Source organism: Mauremys mutica, unplaced genomic scaffold (assembly GCF_020497125.1).
Source record: "Mauremys mutica isolate MM-2020 ecotype Southern unplaced genomic scaffold, ASM2049712v1 Super-Scaffold_100046, whole genome shotgun sequence".
NCBI lineage: Eukaryota > Metazoa > Chordata > Testudines > Geoemydidae > Mauremys > Mauremys mutica.
In genome coordinates this window covers 4,653,282-4,668,359 of record NW_025423257.1, presented here as the reverse complement: position 1 = coordinate 4,668,359, position 15,078 = coordinate 4,653,282, and the positions used below count along the sequence as shown (strand labels likewise).

At 51.4% G+C, this 15,078-nt stretch overlaps 1 long non-coding RNA gene across 1 annotated transcript; it reads right to left on the bottom strand.

Moving 5' to 3' along the window:
• Nucleotides 1-3,744: 3,744 nt before the first annotated feature.
• Nucleotides 3,745-13,253, bottom strand: LOC123358363. Its single transcript, XR_006575717.1, has 3 exons — nucleotides 13,193-13,253; nucleotides 8,552-8,640; nucleotides 3,745-3,802 (listed from the first exon to the last, which is right to left on the bottom strand). It is a non-coding gene; the product is annotated as an uncharacterized LOC123358363 (long non-coding RNA).
• Nucleotides 13,254-15,078: the final 1,825 nt, after the last annotated feature.

Sequence of the window (15,078 nt, the reverse complement as noted above, 5' to 3'; positions counted from 1 at the left end):
TGCTGCCAATTGTCAGTCAGAATAGGAGGGAAGCCATGAGTGACATCTGCCATAATGATTCCACATCTGCAGGGAACAATCCTGAACTTGAAGAGCTCACGGGGTCTTTCTAGGGCATCCCAAATGTTTCCTGCATTCCTAAGCAGTTGTTGAGTTGTTGAACCAATTCCTCACCTGCAAAGGCAGCTCTCGGGACCACTTCTTTCTCAGAGCCCTGGAGGTCCGGGACCCATGGCTCTTCCCCTCGTTCCAGCTGCGAGATCACATCAGGTTTGGAAACTGGAAAGCCTACTGCAGGCAAAGAAAACAAGGGAGGTCAGTGGAATTTGTGGGATACTTGTCACAAAGAATATTCCATAGTTTTAACCCCATCTCATTTTTAGGCAGTAACATCTGTAGTTCTCAGGATTCATCTGCTTGCCTGCATCAATATCTCTTTTCTTATAAGTACAGTATTGTGATAGGTTTATTAATTCATATTAAAAATACATTTGGCTGTAATGCAAGAAACCTACAGGCCAAAAACCTGCATTTTAAGCTAAAGCAAAGTTAGCATAGCTACATCCTGTGCCCTTTTACCCAGAAAAGGAACTGTTTTTCCTATACCCAAATAAAGTGCCTACGCTTAGGTCTAAGACCCTTTACCTAGACCAACAGACAATGAAGAATAGCAAAGGGGATTTTTCAAAGTTGCACTCACAGACTGAACAAGTACCCCACAAGTGTGCAGATACCTGTCATCCATACGCACATACATACTAGCCTATGGAGTAAGCGTACCCTAACATTTCTATGGGGGAAGACTGAAATTTGGGCATAAGAGGAAGGATTTCCGGCATTTATTTCTATAAAAAGAGGTAACCTACCTCACTATGGTATCCCCACCCCCACCTCGACCTCCTCCTTCTTCTCTACACTTCACCATCTTCAACTACGTATTCATGCTATCCATCTACGACAGCTATTAACCAGTAATACGCTGCACTTATTTTCTTTTCAAACCTTAAGTTCAAAAGGGACTCGGCTAAGCTTGGTCTCTCTAAACTTTATTTTAATTTGTGTATCAGATTATTTAGTAGACATAAAAAGTAAATTCCAAAGTAGATTTGACAGCTCTTTGCATTAGTTTCCCTTGCAAGAGCTGTGAAACCAGAACCGCCAGAGGCGAGGCCAACAGCAGTTTATCAAAACAGGGTGTGAATATTAACCAAAGTTTGCAGCACATAATATTGTATCATCATATGTATCTCTTGGATAACAGTAATACAATTGTAACTCTGTAATTCTACCTGTTTTACAATTTACTTACTATTTCATTGAGTTTAATAAAAAGTCTTTATGACTATATCTGTCTCCCTGTGAGCTTCCTGTCATACCCCCGAAGGTCCCTTTATCAATTCTGTGGAACCCGATTCGAAACACGAACTTTTATCTTCTGATCAAACAAATTGGCGAGCCTAAACCCATATTAATTAATATAAATAATTAAGTATTATTATTAATTAATTAAAATATTTACAATACAAATTAAATTAAGTTGATAAATCAAATCAACATTACTCACATACCCCATATAAGGCTACACATCCCAAGGCCATCTTCCTTGAATGAGTTACTATTATAATAAATCATATTCATTACCTTAGTGCCTAAGGACCAACTAACACTGGGTCCCCATTGTGCTAGGCAAAGTGCAAACAGAGAACAGTAGATGGCCCATGCCCTGAAGATTTTACAATCTAAATCAGGGGTAGGCAACCTGCGGCAGCGAGCTGATTTTCAGTGGCACTCACACTGCCTGGGTCCTGGCCCCTGGTCCGAGGGGGGGCTCTGCATTTTAATTTAATTTTAAATTAAGCTTCTTAGACATTTTAAAAACCTTATTTACTTTACACACAACAATAGTTTAGTTCTATATTATAGACTTATAGAAAGAGACCTTCTAAAAACATTAAAATGTGTTACTGGCACACGGAACCTTAAATTAGAGTCAATAAATGAAGACTCGGCATAGCACTGCCCTGATCTAAATAGACAAGACAGACACAGAATGGGGGAAGGGCTAGAACCCACTGTTAGAATAGACATATTCAGGCCTGCCTGTAAAGCCTAGACTTTAAGAACTTAGGGGTATTTTTATCACTTTGTCTTTATACCCCTGTAACTAGCAAAGAATCAAAATCTCAGTCTGCCTGTGTATGGGCCTTCTCTCACTAGGCTAGGCTGAGGCCTTGTTCTTATGCTAAGGCCTTTGGCTAAGCAGCAGGGGCAGCCATAAGCTGGGAAGCGAAGGGTCAGATCCTCACATCCCAAACCAGTCACACTGAAATAAGGTGCTATTGGGCTGTTAGGAAGTCGATCCTGTCCTGATCGTGCCCATCACCACCAGATAAAGAAACAGATCTTAAGATGGATAAAGAAAACTTAGTCTGATAGCAGCCTGTCTGGCAAGAAATCCCTTATCAATGGTTGTGGTTGTGAAACCCTCATTTCTGTATTGCTTTATCTTTATGGCCACCACTTTAACCTTGTTAATCAGTCTGGTTCTCTAATTGTTTCTGTCTGCTGCATAATTATTTTTTCTAGGTGTAAGTTCATTAGGGCAGTGGAATATGCTTGCTTGGAAATAACCCCAATAAACATCGCATTATCTGTGCATTGGACTTCTGGTCTTTTGCTGCTTGCTGCCTGTGTGACAAGAACGGAAGTGGGAGGGTGAAGGGAAAACCCTCTAACAAATGGACATGACCTGCTAACCAAGAGGTAAGCCTTTAAGGAAGGTTTTAATACACTTTGGAAATGATCAGGGATTCCCATGAGGACTGACAGGGAGCGATGGTAAATACACATTTAGATCCTTTTCTTGTTTTATATCTTTTCCCCATAAGGCTTAACCTCTGGCACTGTCATGGATCCATAGGATCTGTGCAATGCCCTGGCTTTTAAACAGTCCTTGGGAGGTGCCCCTTGAGTGCACTAGACCCCCCAAGGGCTCCCACTCTTCCACAAGGACAGGCCACTTAGCTTCAAACCTGAGACTGAGTCACTTCCTCAGTGCCCTTCCTCCACACTCCTCTCCACTTCTTCCCATTACTCTCAGCCAGCACCAGCTCCCGGCACCTTGGAATATTCTTGTGTTCCCTCTTCATCTCTCACTACTTCATCCCTCCCTGCTGCTGTTAGCTCTAACCCTGCACACACCCTCCCCACGTCCTGGCACCCCAGAATTAGCTACTCCCCCCATCTCCTCCCCTCCCACAGCTCTGTTCTCCCTTCACCCGTGGGGTCCTGAATGGCAACATTATATGCTCTCCTATCAAAAGAGGAGCTCATCTGACTGTCACACAAGCCAGGCAAGAGTCATACACCTATTTACTCAATTTAGAATTCTACAGGTGGCGTATTTTCCTCTTAAAATGAGGAAAAGGCATGAAAGCTACAGTTATTAATATATCCAATAAGGATACATTAAATGCAATTTTAAAATGATTGATCGCACCAAAAAGGCACATGTCCAAAAATGATACTAGTGGGTGGGAGATAAGGCAAAAAAAAGGGGGGGGGGCAAGGAAACTTGTCAAAACTTGTATGACAAATAAAGGTATAAAGTTATCACTACTCAGGTTCTTCAGAGATCCCACAGCTTCTAATAACCCAGGGGACAGGACTCCTTACCCAGCGAGGTCACCGTCTCATAGTTCTCCTGCATGACATCCCTGTAGAGGGCTCTCTGAGTGGGGTCCAGCAGAGCCCCCTCTCCCCTGGTGAAATACACAGCCACCTCCTCGAAGGTCACCGGCCCCTGAAAGAGCAAGAGTCCAACACACACCTACTAGCCACCGACTGATACAGGAGATGGAGCCTCTAGCAGGGTCCAGGTAGAGTTCTGTGGTAGGAAGCCCAACACCTCCTCATTGTGAGGAGCTGGATATGAAGGGAAGGGAATCTCCCCTAAGGCCTGGTCTACACTAGGCGTTTAAATCGGTTTTAGGAGCCTAAAACCGATTTAACGCCACAACCGTCCACACTAGGAGGCACCTTATATCGATTTTAATGGCTCTTTAAATCGGTTTCTGTACTCCTGCCCGACGAGAGGAGTAGCGCTAATATCGGTATTAACATATCGGAATAGGGTTAGTGTGGCCGCAATCGACGGTATTGGCCTCCGGGAGCTATCCCACAGTGCACCACTGACCGCTCTGGACAGCATTCTCAACTCGGATGCACTGGCCAGGTAAACAGGAAAAGCCCCGCGAACTTTTGAAATTCATTTCCTGCTTCGACAGCGTGGAGAGCTCATCATCACAGGTGACCACGCACAGCTCATCAGCACAGTTAACAATGCAGTCTCCTGAGAATCGAAAAAGAGCCCCAGCATGGACCGCTCGGGAGGTAATGGATCTGATCGCTATATGGGGAGAGGATTCAGTGCTAACAGAACTGCGTTCCAAAAGACGAAATGAAAAAGTATTTGAAAGAATTTCTAAGTCTATGACGGATAAAGGCCACAGCAGGGACTCCGTGCAGTGCAGAGTGAAAGTTAAGGAGCTCAGACAAGCCTACCAGAAAACCAAAGAAGCAAACGGAAGGTCCGGGGCAGGTCGAAAAACATGCCGCTTCTATGATGACCTGCATGCAATTTTAGGGGGCTGCGCCACAAGTACCCCACCCCTGACCGTGGATTCCGAGGTGGGGGTTGTAATCTCTGCCATGTCAGACGGGGAAGATGAAGAGGAAGAAGAAGAGGAAGACCTCGCAGAGAGCACACAGCACTCCGTGACCCCCAGCAGCCAGGAGCTTTTTATCACCCTGACGGAATTACCCTGCTCCCAGCCCTCACAAGCAACTATTCCAGAGAATGACGCCATGGAAGGGAGCTCTGGTGAGTGTACCTTTGCAAATAGCAAACAGTGTTTTTTAAGCAAGCCTTTTTTAATGATTGATTTGCCCTGAGGACTTGGGACGCATTCGCAGACAGTATAGTTACTTAGAAAAGTTTGTTAACATGTCCGGGGATTGAGAGGAAATCCTCCAGGGACATCTCGATGAAGCGCTCCTGTAGGTACTCCAGAAGCCTTTGCAGAAGGTTTCTGGGCAAGGCATCCTTGTTCCGCCCACCATGGTAGGACACTTTACCATGCCATGCATGTAGCAAGTAATCAGGTATCATTGCGTGGCAAAGCATAGCGGCGTATGGTCCCGGTGACTGCTGGCATTCAAGAAGCATGCGCTCTTTATCTTGTTCTGTTATCCTCAGCAAAGTGATATCGTTCAGGATAACCTGGTTAGAAATCAGGAATTTAAGTAAGGGGGGGTGGCCATTTTTCTACTGGGTTCGTGGAATGCAGCAGCTTAAAAAAAACACTTTCCTGCACGTAGCGAAGCGGGGGGAGGGGAGGAGTGAAATGCCGATGATCTTTTCTGTTTGGTCACCGGCGAGGCGATCTTCCCCAAGCTACCGGACAAGCAGTGGGTGGGGGGGAGGGGGAAGGTTGTTGATTAGCAGGGAGCTAGCGTGGTATTAGCCATGCGTTGGGGGGGGAGGGGTAAATCACTGAGACAGTGGCTTACCATGGCCGCATGCAAGCTGAATCCTGATGCCTGGACCTGTGTCTGAGATCTGTAACCCAAGAGTTGCAAGCAGGCACTATTAAGATGAAAAATGCGACCTTGTAGGGAAATCACATGTGCTATGTAAGGTGAATAGTGCTTTTCACTGTGAAAGAGTATAACCATTGTTCTGTAAAATGTATCTTTCTAAATATTTATCTCCCTCATGCAGCTGCAAATATTTCAAGCGTCCCTCCTCCATCCCAAAGGCTAGCACAGATAAGGCGGAGGAAAAAGAAGACGCGAGATGAGATGTTCTCGGATATTATGGAAGTTACACGCAATGAAAGAGCTCATCTGAATGAGTGGAAGGACGTGGTTTCAAATTACAGGAAAGAGGCCAGTGAACGTGAGGACAGGAGGGATGAACGTGAGGACAGGAGGGACAACCGAGATGAGAGGTGGCGGCAGGAAGACCGGCAGGAAAATCAGCGGTGGCGGCAGGAAGATCAGCGGTGGCGGGATGCAACTCTGGGGCTGCTGCGTGATCAAACTGACATGCTCCGGCGTCTTGTGGAGCTTCAGGAACGGCAGCAGGATCACAGAGTGCCGCTGCAGCCCCTGTATAACCACCCTCCCCCCTCACCATGTTCCTTAGCCTCCTCACCCAGACGTGTAAGAACGCGTGGGGGGAGGCTCCGTGCACCCGCCCACTCCACCCCCGTGGACAGCCCAACCAGAAGGATGTCGTTACTCTGAATTTTATTTTTTTAATGGCCTTCTCCATCCCTCCTTTCCTCCTCCCAAAGCACACCCTTACTTCTCTCCCTCTTTTTATAATGAATCAATAAAGAATTCATGCTTTTTAAATGAGAGTGACTTTATTTGCATAAGTAAGCTGTACTCGAAGGGGGAGGGGGAGTTGCTTACAGGGACTGAGTCAATCAAGGGGGTTGGGTGTTCATCAACAAACACAGCAGTCACACTGTACCCTGGCCATTGATGAAGCTCGTTTTCAAAGCTTCTCTGATGCGCACCGCTTCCTGGTGTGCTCTTCTAATCTCCCTGGTGTCTGGCTGCGCGTAATCAGTGGCCAGGTGATTTGCCTCAGCCTCCCACCCCGCCATAAAGGTCTCCCCCTTACTCTCACAGAGATTGTGGAGAATACAGCAAGCAGCAATAACATAGGGGACATTGGTTTGGCTGAGGTCTGAGCGAGTCAGTAATGTGCGCCAGCGCGCCTTTAAACGGCCAAATGCACATTCCACCACCATTCTGCACTTGCTCAGCCTGTAATTGAACAGATCCTGACCACTGTCCAGGCTGCCTGTGTATGGCTTCATGAGCCATGGCATCAAGGGGTAGGCTGGGTCCCCCAGGATAACGACAGGCATTTCAACATCCCCAACTGTTATTTTCTGGTCTGGGAAGTAAGTCCCTTGCTGCAGCCGTTTAAACAGAGTAGTGCTTCTGAATACGCGAGCGTCATGAACCCTCCCTGGCCATCCCGCGTGGATGTTTGTGAAACGTCCCTTGTGATCCACCAGTGCTTGCAGCACCATTGAAAAGTACCCCTTCCGGTTTACGTACTGGGTGCCCTGGTGCTGCGGTGCCAAGATAGGGATATGGGTTCCATCTATCGCCCCCCCACAGTTAGGGAATCCCATTGCAGCAAAGCCATCCACTATGGCCTGCACGTTTCCCAGAGTCACAACCTTTCGTAGCAGCAGCTTAGTGATTGCTTTGGCTACTTGCATCACAGCAGCCCCCACAGTAGATTTTCCAACTCCAAATTGATTCCCGACTGACCGGTAGCTGTCTGGCGTTGCAAGCTTCCACAGGGCTATCGCCACTCGCTTCTCTACTGTGAGGGCTGCTCTCATCTTGGTATTATGGCGTTTCAGGGCAGGGGCAAGCAAGTCACAAAGTTCCATGAAAGTGCCCTTACGCATGCGAAAGTTTCGCAGCCACTGGGAATCGTCCCACACCTGCAACACAATGCGGTCCCACCAGTCAGTGCTTGTTTCCCGGGCCCAAAATCGGCGTTCAATGGATAGAATCTGCCCCATTACCATCAGGATCTCCAAAGCGCCGGGGCCCGCGGTTTGAGATAATTCTGTGTCCACGTCCTCATCACTGTCATCGCCGCGCTGCCGTATCCGCCTCTTACTCGCCTCGGTTCGAAGGTCCTGGTTCAGCATATACTGCACGAGAGTGCGCGAGGTGTTTAAAACATCCACGATTGCGGTATGGAGCTGAGCAGGGTCCATGCTTGCTGTGCTATGGCGTCTGCACGGTTCACCAAGCAAAAAAGGCGCGAAACGGTTGTCTGCCGCTGTCAGGGAGGGAGGGAGGGGTGAGGCTGTACCCAGAACCACCCGCGAAAATGATTTTTGCCCCATCAGGCACTGGGATCTCAACCCGGAAATGCCAAGGGGCGGGGGAGGCTGCGGGAACTATGGGATAGCTACGGGATAGCTACCCACAGTGCAACGCTCCAGAAATCGACGCTAGCCTCGGACCATGGACGCACACCACCGATTTAATGTGTTTAGTGTGGCCGCGCACACTCGATTTTATAAAATCTGTTTTACAAAACCGGTTTATGCAAATTCGGAATAGTCCCGTAGTGTAGACGTACCCTAAGTCTGACAGGTGGGTGCCCCCTTCATATCTCTCAGCAGACAGTGATTAGTCAGGCTCCAGCACCGGGAGTCTGGTGTCAGTTTTTGCCAGCCCCATGTAGGTGGGTTATTTTCTGTTCCAGAATTGAGCATTTCAACCTCCTCATCTCATGGGTCTGCTCCTAGAGTCTAGGCCATTTATTAAACAACTCCCAGCAGGTTTGCCACAATCTGTCCATCCTCCCTTTCCCACCCTGTGCATTTTCTGCCCCGCTCCAACCTCCAAACCAGACTGTGCAAACCTTCCCATCTCTGGTGTATTTGCTGTCCCGTTCCCTCCTGTAGGAACCCACCAGCAACCCCCCGATAATCCCTACCTGGACTGACTCCTTTGCAGCCATCTCTCTCCTATGTCCCATGGGAGGATGGGATGAGCTTGACTGAAACTTGGATGTCATTCTGCAGCCTGGCAGGGTGAGAAGGGCAGTTGTGGGGGTTACAGAACAGGCTTCAGTTAATTTCACATCACGAATCCCCCAGGCTCTTTCCCTGCACACAGACATCCTAGATTCTGCCATTCTGGGAAAATGCTCAGTCTCTTTATTACAGTGTAGACCTGGCCCCTCCTGCCAGGCTAAGCCCACAGGCACATTTTTAACCTCTCTTCTCCCTCCCCCTGGTCTACACTGGAGGTGGAGGTTGATCTAAGATACACAACTTCAGCTATGAGAACAGCGTAGCTGAAGTCGGCTTACTTAGATCGACTTACTGCAGCATCCGACTGCTGCTGCTAACCCATCGACTCCGCATTCGCCCCTTGAGGCAGTGGCGTTGATGGGAGAGTGCTACCTGCCAATCCAGTGGTAGCACAGACCTGCCCTTTGTTTCCAAACACAAGGCTAGAAAAGAGCAGAACCAAAGGAGTCACTGTGGGGATTCCCTCGGACACTGACCCCAGGGCATCCACACCCCAGCAGGGGGAATATGGAGTCAGGAACTGGCTTTTTCTCTGTCTAATCCTTTGCTTGTTCACTGGAAAGTGATTCTGCCCAGGGATGCTGCAATACATGTGTCTGGGTGGACTAGAGAGCTGGAAATCTCTCCCCCCTCATTTCTACCACTGCCCCTTTCAATCTCTCCTTCCTTCCCCTATCCTCTCTCCTGTCTGTGGCTTAGAATTTGTATTAACAGAGCCCAGGTCTGAGTTTCCAGGACAGAGCACATGGTAGGAAGGGGATGAAAAACCCCATACAGAAGGAACTGATTATCTGTATGTTGCTTGGACTCTGGAGGGCAAAGTTTCTAGGCATAAGCACGAGATCCCCAGCTGCTTAGCTGGGGTTAGTCCTAAAGAATATGCAGAGCTTGCTTATTATAGAAGCTTCTATTACCTTTGAAATTTAAGACTGCAACTCGTCTGCATCTATAGGATTACCTGCTTTAACTTTGTAAACAACTCTCCTTTCCTTTTAAATAAGTCTTAATACAGGTTATGACAGGACTGGCTACAGTGTTGTCTTTGTTGGAAGATCTAAGATTCAGCTGACCTAAGGAAGTGACTGGTCCTTTGGGACTGGCAGTAACTTGAACATTGCTGTGATTCGTGGGATAAGGCAGTGGTTCTCAACCAGGGGTTTGGGGTCTCCTGGGGGGCCGTGAGCAGCTTTCAGGGGGCTGCCAAGCAAGGCCGGCATTAGACTCGCTGAGGCCCAGGGCAGAAAGCTGAAGTCCCAGCGCATGGGGCTGAAGTCCAGGGCCCTCAGCCCCACCACCAGGGCTGAAGCCAAAGCCTAAGCAATGTAGCTTTGTGGGGGCCCCTGTGGCATGGGGCCACAGGCAGTTGCCCTGCTTGCTGTCCCTAACGCCAGCCCTGGCTTTTATATGCAGAAAACCAGTTATTGTGGCCCACGTGGGCAGTGGAGTTTTTATAGCGGGGGGGGGGGGGGAGGCTCAGAAAGAAAAAGATTGAGAACCCCTGGAGTAAGGGGCCAACTGTCACGAAGACGAGCTCACCTGCGTGGTGAGATATATGGGATCACCCAAGGGGACTGTCTGTGATTCCATGTTAATGCTGTTACAGAGCCTGAAGCGTTTACACTGGATACTTGGTTGGTGAAATCTCCATACAGACCTCACACCCAATTTGGGGTTTGTTCCCTGCTTCTTACCAGTCTGCCCGATGCTGGTGCTCGTGCTCTCGAGTCACTGAAGACAGCGTTACAGAGAGAGGGGCTGTGACTTCCCCACGGTCACTAAACAGGTCTGTGACAGAGCCAGGAACAGACCCTGTTAGCTCCAGAGCCCCGTCACCCGCAGCTTGGAAAGGTCCCCCGAGCACACTGTATTAGGCTGCAGGAAGAGGTGTGCAGGGACTGCAGCTGAGCTGCCCTGCCAAGACAGCCTGTGCATCCGTGGACAAACCACCTCGCTGGGGGGTGTCCCCTGGGTCAGGAGAAGTCAGTGTCCAGCCCTGTGGGGCTGTGCTCCTGGCTCATACCTCCAGCACTCACTGCTGCCCCTCCCTTACCAGCTGCACTGTTCAGCCAGCCCCAGGCCTCTGTGAGGTCACTTCCTCCCGCCCCCACCTCAAACCTTCAAACTGGGACATGGTGCACCAGTACCAATCAGAGTGCACTAGTGTAAATTCTGTCTGTACTAAGGGTTTGCACCAGTGCCTAACACACCAGTGTGGCAGAGACTTTCAGAAACAGCAGTACGGTGGCACTAGAACCTATTTCTAGCTCTGTCACAGACAGCCCGGGTGACCTTGGCCACGTCAATGTTTCTCCTCCCAACTTCAGTCTCTTTACCCAGCTGCCCACTCACTGGGGTCTCCTCTCTCTCCAGAGCTGCTCACCACTACAATCTGTGTGGGTGTCCCCAGAGCTAAGGCAGGTCAGCTCGGGAATAGTCTTACAAGGGGGGCTGGGGAGTCTCTTTCCCTGGAAGTTTTTAAGGACAGGCAGGACAAAGCTCTGTCAGAAATAATCTACATATACTTGGTCCTGCCTTGGCAGAGAGATCTTGATGACATCTTGAGGTCCTATCTAGCCCTACATGTCTAGGATGCCATGCGATATATACTGTGATGGGGCAAGGCTGGATGGCTACAGTAAAGTACTGAGGAACAGGTATGTTAGCCCCAGGCTAAGCAAATCCCTAGGACCATGGTAACCAAAATGGCAGTTGCTCCAGGTTAATCAAGGCACCTGGGGCCAATTAAGATCTTTCTAGAAGGCACTGGAGATAGCTACATTGATTGGAGCACCTGCAGCCAATCAGGGCAGGCTAATCAGGGCACCTGGTTTAAAAAGGAGCTCACTCCAGTCAGGGGAGGAGGAGCCAGAGAAGAGAAGTGTGTGTGAGGAGCTGGGAGCAAGAGGCACAAGGAGCTGAAACTGAGCGGGTGTGCTGCTGGAGCACTGAGGAGTACAAGTGTTATCAGACACCAGAAGGAAGGTCCTGTGGTGAGGATAAAGAAGGTGTTTGGAGGAAGTCATGGGGAAGTAGCCCAGGGAGTAGTAGCTGTCATGCAGCTGTTACAAGAGGCACTATAGACAGCTGTGATCCACAGGGCCCTGGGCTGGAACCTGGAGTAGAGGGCAGGCCCGGGTTCCCCCCAAACCTCCCAACTCCTGATCAGACACAAGAAGAGTTGACCCAGACTGTGGGTTCCACCAGAGGGGAAGATCACTGAGGTGAGGAAATCTACCAATAAGCGCAGGACCCACCAAGGTAGAGGAGGAGCTTTGTCGCAATACATATAAAAACACAATATACAGATTAAAACCCACCACAACATAATGTCAGGCAATTCAGGGGGGAAAAAAAACACAACCTACACTCCACAGCATAAAATGACAATACAAAGGAAAAGAAAGGAACACCATGCAAATGACTACATCCTAGGACAAAAGTACACAATGGAAAATAGCTCAACTCAAACCAACACAGCACAGGCACCAAACAAGCTGAAGCAAAACAATGCACCACAAAACAGCTACACAACATGGTGCAATCACAGTTCCAAATGGCCCCACGCAAAACAGCTCAGCGTAGAACAGGACACAGCACAAGAGAATTATTTCAGTGTAGGCCTGGAAGGGATCTTGAGAGGGCATCTACTCCAGCCCCCTGTGATGAGGCAGGACCAAGTATCCATAGACATTCCCAGACTGGTGTATCTCTAACCTGGTTTTAAAAATCTCCAATGAAGGAAATTCCACAACCTCCCTTGGAAGCCAATGCTATGTGAACACAGGCCAAAACAACGCTGCGCACACACACGCTGGGCTTGGGGTTAAGGGGAGAGGCAAGAATTCAAACAATCTGGGTTCAGTTCCCAGTTTTGCCCCAAACTCTCCAGGCAAACTTGTTCGACACCGGCGGCTGGCCCGTGCCCGCTGACTTGTGCTCACACGGCTCAGGCTGTGGGGCTGTTTAATTGTGGTGTCCATGTTCCGGCTGGAGCTGCAGCCCAAGGTCTGGCACCCTCCCACCTCGCAGGGTCCTACAGCCTGGCCCCAGCCCGAGCCCAGACACCTACACTGCAATTAAACAGCCCCTTGGCCTGAGCCCTGTGAGCCTGAGTCACCTGGCATGGGCCAGCTGGGGGTTTTTAATGGCAGGGTAGAGATACCCTTGGTGTCTGTGCAGCACCTGTCACAATGGGGACCCTGATCTTGGTCAGTGTCTGTGCAGAGCCCTGCACAACAGGGGCCTGACCTCAGTTGGGACTCTGCAACTCCCGGCATTACAGGATCCCGGATTTTGTTTAGGGCTCCTGCAGCAACTGGTAAAATGTGGGGGCAGGATCTCTGTAAGGGTCAGTGCAGTGCCCAGTACAGTGGTGAGGTGTGATCTTTTTTAGAGTCAATGCAATGCCAGACCCAACAGGGACACAGATCTCAGCTGAGGTCTCTGTAGTGCCCAGCACAATGGAGGCAGCAGTTTGGGTCACAGTCATGCGCTGCCTGGCACAAGGGGGGCCGTGATCTTGGTCCAGGTCTCACTTTTACCTGGCACAACAGTGGGGTCTGATCTCACTTGGGGTCTCTTCAGCGCCTGGCAGAACAGGGCCCAGATCTCAGTTGGGGTCTCTACAGCACCTGGCAGAACAGGAACACGCTCAGTACGATAAGAGCCCTGATCTCAGTCACACACCTGGAGAGAAAAGTGGGAAGATTTTTGAGAATTTGATATCAGTATTTCAGAACTGAGGAGAAAATGGGGCACAAACTAAATATTTGTCAATATAAGGGACAAGCATCATGTGGGGAGATTTTATGTCACCATTCAAGAGAAAAGATGGGAAATTTGAAGGGATCATACAGGGATATTGAATCAACAAGAGAATGGGACGGATTCTTCTTGCCTCACACTCACAGGGAAAAGGAGGGGGCTGGAATCAGAAAGTCGCTGGCTGTGGGGAGGGGCTGGCAATGGGGTCTGGGGAGTAGCTGGACTGGGAAACCTGGGGCTGGGCTGTCTCCATGGGGGACACTTGCTCCTCCCTCCCCTTCCTGGCCCTTCCCAGGCCCCGTTGCCAGCAGAGAGTGGCCCCCCCCCAGCCCAGCCCAGCCCAGAGGTGTCCCTGTCTCAGGGCCCCCCCAGCCTCTGCCCATTCACCCTCTGCCCAGCTCAGGAATCACTGGGGGGAACCATTTCCCACCCGCACAAGGACAAATCCCTGCAGGTGGAAATGGGGGAAACCCCCCAAACCTGAGACCTGAACTGGCCACTGGCGAAGGGGAGAGAAAATGGGGCACAATCGGGGGGGGGTGGGGGAGACAGGGAACTTCTCAGGGGTTGGGGGAGGGGGGGTCACCCTGGGCGCTGCTCGTGGCTCTCTAGGGAGAAAGGGGGCAGGACGGGGGGGGAGGGGGGTCCCCACGGGAGGGGGCAGCGGTAAATCCGAGGGGATCTCAGCCCCCCCCTTTCTCTCCCCGCTCCTCGGGGGTCACCTGCCCCCCCCGGGTTAATGAAGGGCTCTCCCGCCGCGATCTGCGCATGCCCAGAGCTCCAACGGCACCAACCCTTCCCCGGCCCGGGAGAGGCTCCAACGGCCCCGCGCGAGCCAGGCAGAGCCGCAGCGCCCAACGCTCCTTCGCAGCCCGGCCCCGGATCCGGTTCCCCCGCCGACGTCACTTCCGTTCCAGGGAGAGTCAGGAACTACAGCTCCCAGCCGGCCCCGGGGCCGCTTCCGCCCTCTCCAGCCCAGGTAAGGGAGGTCCCCGGGGCCAGCCTGCCCCTCCCCCCACCGCTCATCCTTTCCCCCGGCCCCGCCCCCTCTCCCAGCCGGTGCCTCTCAGACCCCCCCCCCGCCTTTTCTCGGGGAGCGGCAGAGCTGGGGGGGGGGGGCTTGTGACCCCCAGGTAATAACCGGCCCCCCCGCAGCCCAACCCCCAGCCCTGACCCCGCCCCCGGCAGGAGCGTGTCCGCCCCACGCGTGTCCCCGCCCCCGCGCTGCGCTCCCGGCCCCGGCCATGGCCCCGCTGCCGCACAGAGGGGCGGCTCCTCCCCGGGCCCCACGCAGGGGGTTGGGACACGCGGGGAAGCCGGTGGAGCAGCAGCTCCCCCCGCCCGTGCAGTGCCCGGCTCAGCAGAGGGTGTCAGCTGGATCCCAGCCGCTGCAGCCCGGGGCGGGGTTTGCGGGGCACAAGGAGGGGCTGGGAGCGGGGGGGGGTTTGCGGAGCACGGGAAGGGGCTGGAGCAGCTGGGAGCGGGGGGGCTGGGGCAGCTGGGAGCGGGGGGGGGGGGGTTGCAGGGCATGGGGAGGGGCTGGGGCAGCTGGGAGCGGGGGCGCTGGGAGAAAGGAGGCAGGAGCCGGGAGGGAGAATAAAGAACCGGGACCATCAGCCCCCGGCAGCTCCGGAGAGACCAGACGCTGCTGCCTCCGTCGGGA